Source organism: Spermophilus citellus (genome assembly GCF_964194105.1).
Source record: "Spermophilus citellus genome assembly, chromosome: X".
Taxonomy (NCBI): Eukaryota; Metazoa; Chordata; class Mammalia; order Rodentia; family Sciuridae; genus Spermophilus; species Spermophilus citellus.
In genome coordinates this window covers 113,529,031-113,538,878 of record NC_138190.1, presented here as the reverse complement: position 1 = coordinate 113,538,878, position 9,848 = coordinate 113,529,031, and the positions used below count along the sequence as shown (strand labels likewise).

Below are 9,848 nucleotides of genomic sequence, written 5' to 3'. Positions count from 1 at the left end.
GTTTAGGTAATTCATTGTCAAAGTGATCTTTCATTGTCTGATTTTGCTGTCTAATGTCTTCCTAGAGACTCCAGATCATCTGAAGCATGTGTATCCTGAACTCTTTATCTGACATTCCATCTGCTGCAGATATTACCTCTTCTAATGTTGAATTGACCTGCATTGTTTGTGGTCCTTTCTTTTCTTGTCTTTTCATACTGTTCATGTTTCTTTCTAACTTTTTGAAACTGTTGTGTTAATGGTTTTCCCCTTATATATTTATATTGCTCTTGTATAGCTCCAAAATCCCTCTTTTGCGGAGAAAGACAATGTTAACATTTCCCAATATCAACAGTATATCATCTAAGCACAAGTTTTCATTATTAATACATTTATAGTTAGAATCTAAGTCTACAGATATTGGTTTCAATTATTATTTTAAAACGTAGTCATTAGTTCCATAAAAGGCATACCATATCTGGTGGCATATAGAAAACTGAATTTCAGACGAAGGATGTTATACTTAGGGGGAAAGGAGTGAGGGTATGAGGTTAATCTAACTTAGCAACTTTGGAGAACTCTCCAATAAACTGGTAATTTATGGAAGAATGTATAGATTCAACCTCCTATCTGTATTTAGATAGTTACCCTATGTATAGATAGTAAAATTTAGGGGGTTGAAAGTGGGATAGAGAAAAAAGAAAAAAAATAACAAGGAAAAAAGAGAAAAGAGAGAGAAGGAAAAAGAAAGTAAGGAAGAAAAAAGAAAAAAAATGGGAGGGAGGTGGGGCATATGCAATTCCTCTATATTATATTATTTTGGTGATTCAGTTGTTCATGCACAGTTCTTGGTTTCACATATGTTGAGGTTGTGAAAGAGAGAGAAGAAAAGATAGCAAAAAAAAAAAATCTCTCAGAACTCTGTTTTCCTTTCTTCCAGTAGGTGGTGTTGTCTATTCCTAGCTTGAGACTCTGTGTTCAGGGTGGTGGATGTAGCCAGTGTGAAAGGACATGAGCTTCCACCTGTATCCTCCCTACTCTAGCCTCTGAGGTGGAAACCAGGTGCCTGTACAGTTGTTTTGTGTTGATAGCTACACCCCCCAAAAGCTTGTGGGAAATATTTTGAGTTATCGCAGCTAAGGGTGGGGGAGTTGGAAACTGGGTACCTGGATCAGCCGCAAAACAGTGCTGGTAGCCACACCCCCTTTGATGGGTTTTAAGGGTTGATGGGCTTCCTCCTCCGGCCTGGCTTGGTGCCGGGCTTCCTCCTCCCGCCTATAAACTTTTAAGGAAAATAAGCAATTAGGGAAAAAAATTAAGACAAGCATAAAGTTTATAAAAGAATAAATTACATTATAATTAAATGAATAGATCTCCCATATTACTCATGACCACAGAAATGACAAAATGAGAATGAACTGTCATTTTCTCCTCATTTCATTGGGAAAATGTTTAAGTCAATAGCATTCTCTATGAGTGTATGTAGAAATAGGCACCATCATATTCTGTTCATGAACATATAAATTGTTGAAGCCATTATGATGGAAAATTGGCCATGTTTGTTAAAATACTAATGATCATTAGCAATTCAAAATATTATAAAGATCTCCCATGAGTAAGTAGATGTATAGTGAAATTTATATCACTGCTTATATTTAAAAAATCAGTAACCTTTATTTCAAAAAATATGAAATTATTGATCTAAATTGTGATGTATTCATACTATGAACAACAGATCAAAAAGGGACTCTCATAATCTGGATTGTTGAACAACAGTGGTTCTAAAGCTCAAACTTTTACATACCTCAAAAGAAACAGATGAGTAAAGAAAACAAAGAAAATCACCCATTACCTATTCCTTTAATATAACCAGGTATAACTAGTGGGGATACAGTATCAATGACACTTGGAAATATAATAGCAAAAAGATGTAACAGGCTTAGCAGACCTGAGAAAGGTGAATTCTATCCCAGCAGTGGTACTTTTTAAAAATATTTATTTTTTAGTTATAGGTGGACACAATATATTTTTATGTGGTGCTGACAATTGAACCCAGTGCCTCACGCATGCAAGGCAAGCATTCTACCTCTGAGCCACAACCCCTGCCCCCAGCAGTGGTATTTGAAACCCTTACTACATGCTCAGAAATTTCTGATTCCTGCTACCTCTGGAAATGGCAATAAGCTAGAGCTAAAGACAAAAGGATTTAACAAATATATGTCTAAGAATAGGACCAACCATTCCTCTACCAAACAATCATCCAGGCCATTTACCTTCTCAAATGAAAGCAAAATACTGGAGGCTTACCCACCAGAGAAGGTTAAAAAAAAAAAGTTCTACAGTGGGAGAAGAGAGGTGTTTCTGGGCATACTTGAGGTCAGAGGTACATTACAGAAAACTGAACAACTAAATGAAAAATCCTCTAAAAACCTGAATGCTGAAATCATCTTTGCAAATCCTTATTTCCTATTCTGTTGCCAGAATGCTAATAAAAAACTAATAATCTTAAATTAATAATTTGAAAAATTATCACAGCCATTTGACTCACAAGAAATATAATAGCCAGGCATGATGGTGTACACTTGTAATCCCAGTGACTTAGAAGGCTGAGGCAGGAGGACTACAAATTCAAAGCTGGATTCAGCACATTAGCAAGGCTCTAAGCAAATTAGTAAGACCCTGTCTCAAAATAAAATATAAAAAGGGGTGGGGGGGCTGGGGATGTGGCTCAAGCGGTAGCATGCTCGCCTGGCATGGTTGCGGCCCGGGTTCGATCCTCAGCACCACATACCAACAAAGATGTTGTGTCTGCCGAGAACTTGAAAAAAAAAAAAAATTTAAAAAAAAATTCTCTAAAAAGGGGTGGGGATATTGTTCAGTGGTTAAGCACCCAGGGTTCAATCTCCAGGGTATGTGTGTGTGTGTGTGTGTGTGTGTGTAAAAATAGATTCTTGGCACTAGGATTAAGCTAAAGAAACTTTATTTATACTTATTTATGAGCAAATAACCAAAGATTAACATTACTTGTTTTTAAATATTACCAAAAAGCCAAGGATCACCAGATATGCAGTAAGACCCTCAAACATCAATCCTAGACCAAAATAATCAAAAAAAAAAGAAAACATTTATAGGAAACACGTGCTATTTGGTGCTATGTAGATAGAAGGAAAACTTCAAAAATACATTCATCTTGTTGGAGAGATGATAGAATGTATTTGTTTCTATGAAACAAGGACAAAATGGATAACCAAAACAGAGGCTTTTAGAATGTTTTTAGAAACACAACAGTGGAAATGAAAATGTCAATACAAGCTGGGCATGGGTGCACCAGGATAATCACAATTTCAAGGCCAGCCCATCAACTTAACAAGAACCATAGCAACATAGTCTCAAAATAAAAAGATCTGAGGGTATAGCTCAATGGTACAGCCCCACTGAGTTCAGCCCCCAGTACTGTGAAAGAAGGAAAGAAGAAAAGAAAAACAATATCAAAAGAAAATGTCAGCACAATGGTTTAAAAATAAAGTTTAAGAAGTATCCAAGAAAGTAATTTCAAAAGAAAATGGACAAACTATTTTAAAATTAGTGGATTGATACTATCATAAATGGCACTGTTTTAATTCTATTTTGGATTGTTCATTGCTACTGTATATAAGTACAATTTATTTTTATTTATCAACCTGTCCTGCAACCTTGCTGAACTTACATTTTGGTGGATTACTTCAGTTTTCTATGTAAAAGATCAAGGGACTGATGAATAAAGACAGGTATATTCCTACCTTTTTAATATGGGCATCTTTTATTTTTTTATTCTTCCCTAGTTATCCTGGCAAAAACCTTTAGTATAAAGTTAAAGAGGACAGAGAAGATTTATTTCTCTTATCTTGACCCTAAAGTGCAAAATTTCAGTTTTCCCCATTAACTGTGAAACTGTGATTTTATTATAGTGTTGCTGGAATCAGATTGTTCATACTTTTTGAAAATTTTTTATCTATATCTGTAAAATGATATCAGTTTGTAGTATACTTTTATTATAACTATTCAATCTCATTTGAATACCAGGGTAATATTTCTTATATAATATGAGTTGGGAAGTGTCACTCTTCTTATCCTGAAGAAATTATATGAAAATGAAATTACTATTTTTTAGTGTTTGGGAGAATTTGTTAGTAGAACTATCTGTACTAGGCTTTGCTTTGTAGGAATGTTTTTATTATGAATTTAATATCTTCACTTGTTATAGGATTACTCAATGAGAAACAAAATATTTGCTCCATACAACTTTTCTTTATACTGTTGAGGTTTTGTTGTTGTTGTTGTTGTTGTTATTGTTTTATTTGTTGGTATTTCATTGACTTATTCCATAAATAAAAATCTGTGGGAGACCAACCTTGCACTTGACTGAGTCACACTCCCGGCTGGGTGCTGAGGCGCTCAGTCACAGAAATGTAGCAGAGCTTTCCCCACCCTTCTTGGGTTTGAGGGTGGGTGTGTCGTGCATGGGTGTGTCTTGCTACAGCCCCATGGGTGAAGCTAAGCTCACCTGTTCCTTTGTATATAACCCCTTGCCCTGTTTAGGATAGAATCTTCCATGGGAGTGCCTTGTGTGTGTCCCCTTCTCTTACTGTGCCCTTGAGTTTGGCCTAACCAGGTGTCAGTCAACCTGCTGACTGTGGACATCATGAAGATAGTCTCAGCCCCCTGAAACCTGACCCCTTGCCTCTTTTGAATAGCTTCTCCTCAATAAAAGGGGTCAGCACGTAGTCTTGCACTGTCTCTTCCTGCGGACCCTTAAGGTCAGAGGAGCCGTCACAGGGACCCCAAAGAAAAAGGTATTTGTGTCTCTTGTGTGATTATTTTGTGCAGCCCAGTCAGCCCAGTTCAACTGGAGTAAACCCTGTGCCTTTTAGTTGCAAGAACAGAAACCCGGCATCTGTTTATCTATAGATATAGATAGAGTACATGGAGATATTTCTGTTTATAGATGTAGATAGATATAGATCTTCTTCTTATATGCTATAATTTCAAATATGTTACTATTTTTATTTTAACTTGTTATGTGTGACAGCCGAATGCATTACACTTCATATTACACATATAGAGCACAATTTTTCATATCTCTGGTTGTACACAAAGTAGTCACACCATTTGTGTCTTCATACATGTACTTAGAGTAATGATGTCCATGTCATTTCACCATCTTTCCTACCCCCAAGCCCTCTCTCTTCTCTTCCTTCCCCTTTGCTCTGTCTACAATTCATCTAATCCTCCCATGCTCCCCTCCAACCCCAATATGAATCAGCATCCTTATATCAGAGAAAACATTTGGCATTTGTTTTTGGGGGGATTGTCTAACTTCACGTAGCATTACATTCTCCAACTCCATCCATTTACCTGCAAATGCCATGGTTTTATTCTCCTTTAATGCTGAGTAATATTCCATTGTGTACATATACCACATTTTCTTTATCCATTCATCTACTGAAGAGCATCTAAGTTGGTTCCACAGTTTAGCTATTGTGAATTGTGCTGCTATAAATACTGAGGTGGTTGCATCCCTGTAGTATGCTGTTTTTAAGTCCTTTGGGCATAGATCAAGGAGTGGGATATCTGGGTCAAATGGTGGTTCCATTCCCAGTATTCCAAGGAATCTCCAAACTGCTTTCCATGTGGGCTGCACCAATTTGCAGTCCCACCAGCAATGTATGAATGTATGCCTTTTTCCCCACGTCCTAGCCAAAACTTATTGTTGCTTGTATTCTTTTTTTAAAATATTTATTTTTTAGTTGTAGTTGAACACAATGCCTTTATTTTTATTTATTTTTATGTGGTGCTGAGGATCAAACCCAGGGCCTCACACATGCTAGGCAGGCACTCTACTGCTAAGCCACAACCCCAGCCCTATTGCTTGTATTCTTTTTTTTTTTAATCTTCCACCAAGGAAAAAAATTTATTAAAGTATAGATTACCAGTTATTTCAAAATACATGAGAAAGACAAATATACAAAGGCAGTATCATAAAACTGATTTCTAACCTCAATACTTTTGAAGTACAAAACAATGATAACTACCCTGAAAAGTCAGTTTGTTGACAGAACTTGATCTTTAAGTTGGTCAAAAACCCCTTTCATTCAGTTTGTTTATATATATATTACTCCGTTTTTCAGTTTCATCATATATCAGAACTTTGGTTTTTTGTGGGGTTTTTTTGTTGTTTTTTTTAATGTTATCCCTTCTCAAGTATAGTTTTTTTCTTGCAATTAATGTTAGCAACTTTAGGTAACTTGCCTAAATCACAAGAATTCAATATAACCACTACTCTAAATAGTTACCATTTGGAGTTACCTATACTAAGACTCACATGTTTAAAGTCAAAATATTAACAAGCAAACTATGGGGATTGAGAACAGGACTAAGGAAAGACAATCTTTTACTACAGACCTGCTAAAACAAAATATCTATTACTTACTTTGGTACTATGGCTAGAGAAGCAGTTACTGCTAGACCACAGGTAGCTATGTAGCTGTCCATTTTATATTTACTTTTCTAAGGAATGACAGATTTTACCAATTAAGTTTCTTAACCTAAAAAGCAGGTACCTGGGCTGGGGATGTGGCTCAAGCGGTAGCACACTCGCCTAGCATGCATGGGGTGCTGGGCTAGATCCTCAGCACCACATAAAAAAATAAAAATAAAAATAAATAAAGATGTTGTGTCCACTGAAAAGCAAAAAATAAATATTAAAAAAATTCTCTCTCTCTCTCTCTCTCTCTCTCAAAAAAAAAAAAGCAGGTACCTATAAACAACCCTGTACTTTAACTTCTTGAAATAAATTATTTTCTTTATTGGTTTATTAGCAGCCTTGTGTCTGGAAAACCAAGTAAATCTATTTTTTTCCAAAATTAGAATGCTGACTCAGATGCTATCTTCCACTCATGAAGGTGGACCTTCACAAACTATATAATATAATAAATGCAAAAATAATTTCATCTATCAACACATAACACTGAGCCAGCAAAAAACAAAAACAAAAAACCCCACACTCATAAGATAACTCATAAGAAACTGGTTTGTACAAAATAAGAAGGTATATATCCTCTTATATAAGAGAAATATATATGGTAATAAAAGTAATCTATAATAAACTTATAGAGATGATTCCGATTTACATGTTAAGTCTGCCTAAACTAATTGTCACTGAAAGACTGGAAATTTTCTTTTCCTCATGTCATGCCCATCATTATAATTAAGCTGGCCCTAGTTTCTTACAAATGTATTACTTCCTTGGATTTATCTACTATACCCTTACTTACTGCAATTAACTTATACACTGGGCCTTCCCAGCCTGCCTATAAAGCCTTTCTTCCAAAATATACCAGATGTATTAAACAGAGGCATCATTTAGTAGAATTCTGTACTTCAAGACAGCATATGAAGAAACAGCAAGTGGTCCTCTGATGTAGATACCTCTCATTTCACATTATCACAGAAACAGTACAGTTTTCCAACTACTCCTTCCTTACAGGAAACTCAGTAGCTGTAAAAATTTTGTTCAGTTTGAAACAATTCAATACCTATTAATTCCAAAGATCCGAACATCATGTAGTTGTGGCATTTGGGGAATAAGCACACTCAGAAGAGAAGCTGTGTTAGGATGAAGTAAGTTGAATCATACTTTCTTTAGAAACTTGTCAGAAAATATAGAATTGTTGGAGAAATTGTGGAAAAACTTCCATGAAGATGTTAGGAGCCTTGCTTTACCTTGGTCAGGAGTTTCAAAAGGTGTTCCTTTTACTGCATACATCCTCAGATTATGTATAATATTTGTTAAGGTCCAAGCAACAGGAACACTGAAGAAAGGAATGCTGAGTAAGACAATATGGAAGCATACACTAGTATGGCAGTATGTTAAAAAGTGGATGTGTAACCGATGTGATTCTGCAATCTGTATACGGGGTAAAAATTGGAGTTCATAATCCACTTGAATCAAATGTATGAAATATGATATGTCAAGAGCTTTGTAATGTTTTGAACAACTAATAATAAATAAATAAATAAATAAATAAATAAATAAAAAGACAATATGGAGCAAGCCAACTCCCAATGCATATGTCAGCCACATACCCCAGTTGTTCATTATACGGGTTTTTGGATTCACTTCACTGTGGGCAACTCCAACATTCATGTTTGCTCCATCTCCTGGTTCCCGGTGGCCGGCACTGCATAAGACCAGCCCAGTGGCAACCTCAGCTTACACTCATGCTTCGAAAGCCAAGTCTGCCCCAGTGCGGCACCTCAAGCCGTCACTGTCCTAGCGCACTCACCACCCTTGCTGGTATTCTTAATAGCTGAAATTCTGACTGGAGTGAGAAATCTTAGAGTAGTTTTGATTTGCATTTCTTTAATTGCTAGAGATGTTGAACATTTTTTCATATATTTGTTGATTGATTGTACATCATCTTCTGAGAAATGCCTGTTCACTTGCTTGGCCCATTTATTGATTGCATTAATTGTTTTCTTGGTGTGGGCCAAGGAACTGAACAAACACTTCTCAGAAGATGATGCTGTTGTTTTTTATCTTATTTCATTTTATTTTAATGCTTTTATTACTCCACTATAGTTATACATAATAATTGGACATATATAATTGGACATTCATTTTGACATATATAAACATCATAGAATTTAATTTACTCCATTTTAGTACAGGTGCCTCCTCTTACCCTCTCCTCTACCCTATCCCTACTCTCAATCCTCTATTGGTCTACTTCTATTTCTTCCATTCTTTATCATTAATTGGAACATTATAGATACACATAAAGGTGGAAAGAACTGTAGTGTCTTTGTACAGACACATAGCATCATTTTGTCAGTCATTTCCCTTTATGCTGTTATTAAATGAATAAACATTGATGTTATGCACTCTATGCCTATCAACACATAATTATGTTTTGCTTTTTTAAAAAAGTTCTCTTTTCAATCAATTAGGAGAAAAAGAGATAAACAAACCACGTATTTACAATTTTTCTTGTTACATATGCAGTTACCCTTGCTGGTGACCTTAATTTCTTCATGTAGATTTCTTCATGTATTAACCCAGTGTCCCTTCAGCGGGAAGACTTCCTTTAGTTGTCTTATAAGACAGGTCTAATAGCAATAACTCTTCTCAGTTTTTGTCTACATGAGGATATCTTAAATTCTTCTTTATATTTTTTGCCAAAATGTTGTTTCATAAAATATTTTGTGATAATCAGAGTTGAATGTGCCTCATTTTTATTAAAATGACTACAACAGAAATGTTACCCTTTAAAGGGGTGAGTTTTATTATACTCACAAGGCTGTGGAACCATCCTCATTCTGTAATTTCAGGAAAGATTTATGAAAGCAAAAACAACTCCAGTGCCCATTAGAACTCATTCCACACTCACCTGCCCAGCTACTTGCAACTTTATATTATGGATTTGCCTATTCTGGACATTTCATATAATTTATAGGAGCATACAATGTGTAAGTTTTTGTTTCTGGTTCTTTCACTTAGCATAATGTTTTATGAAGGCTGATATATGATTCATATTTTCTTGCCAAATAATATTCTATTGAATGGGTTTAACACATTATGTTCATCCATTCATCAGTTGATGGACATTTGACTTGTTTTAACTTCTTGGATTTGAGTTATTATGGATAATGTTGCTCTGAACATTCCTGTACCAATTTCTGTAGAGACCTAAGTTTTCAATTCTCTTGGGTGTGTATGTAGGAGTCTAGTTGCTAGGCAATAGGGAACTCCATGTTAAAAGGTTTGAAGAAACTTCCAGACCCTTTTCCAAAGAAGATACACCATATGCCTTCCTACCAGCAATGTGTAA

The 9,848-nt window shown here is 35.5% G+C and overlaps 1 pseudogene across 1 annotated transcript; it reads right to left on the bottom strand.

Annotated features, from left to right (window-relative positions):
• Nucleotides 1-7,546: 7,546 nt before the first annotated feature.
• Nucleotides 7,547-8,228, bottom strand: LOC308639779 (ORM1-like protein 1; annotated as a pseudogene). The gene is made up of 2 exons: nucleotides 8,060-8,228; nucleotides 7,547-7,855 (listed from the first exon to the last, which is right to left on the bottom strand). The product of its transcript is annotated as an ORM1-like protein 1 (transcript).
• Nucleotides 8,229-9,848: the final 1,620 nt, after the last annotated feature.